This window comes from Hemiscyllium ocellatum (assembly GCF_020745735.1).
Source record: "Hemiscyllium ocellatum isolate sHemOce1 chromosome 27 unlocalized genomic scaffold, sHemOce1.pat.X.cur. SUPER_27_unloc_5, whole genome shotgun sequence".
In the NCBI taxonomy this organism is placed as follows: domain Eukaryota; kingdom Metazoa; phylum Chordata; class Chondrichthyes; order Orectolobiformes; family Hemiscylliidae; genus Hemiscyllium; species Hemiscyllium ocellatum.
The window spans coordinates 1,666,099-1,666,572 of NW_026867514.1; the positions used below are offsets into that span (position 1 = coordinate 1,666,099).

General features: G+C 50.2%; 1 non-coding gene across 1 annotated transcript; it reads left to right on the forward strand.

Annotated features, from left to right (window-relative positions):
- trnam-cau (transfer RNA methionine (anticodon CAU)) lies at positions 1–72 on the forward strand. The gene has a single exon. It is a non-coding gene; the product is annotated as a tRNA-Met (tRNA).
- Positions 73–474: the final 402 nt, after the last annotated feature.

Here is a 474-nt window from a genome sequence, read left to right on the forward strand (position 1 = left end):
AGCAGAGTGGCGCAGCGGGAGCGTGCTGGGCCCATAACCCAGAGGTCGATGGATCGAAACCATCCTCTGCTATTATTCAATGTCACCTCGAGCTGATTTCCTTTGGATCGGTGCTCTCTTCTGCCAGCTGCATACCCGAATGGCAAATCCACTCCATGCAAGGTGCGTGGTTTTAGAGGTCTCAGTGGCATTCTGTTGTTCGGCGGTTTTTATTCTGAACTGGATCGCAAAACCAGTTCTCTGCGATGCCAATCAGTTGGTCAAGTTGAAACAAAATGTCTTGCGGTTTCGTCCATTCCCTGCAGTAATTCGCTACCCTGGTTCAGACTGAATGACAAGCATGTCAAAAACCTCATCACGACTCAGACACAGTTCCCCACGATTAGGACGGATCCCACCGATTGTGAATAACCTCAGAGAGAGAGAGAGACAGGCAATCGGCGTGGATTCGATGGGTTGAACGGCTTGTGTCTA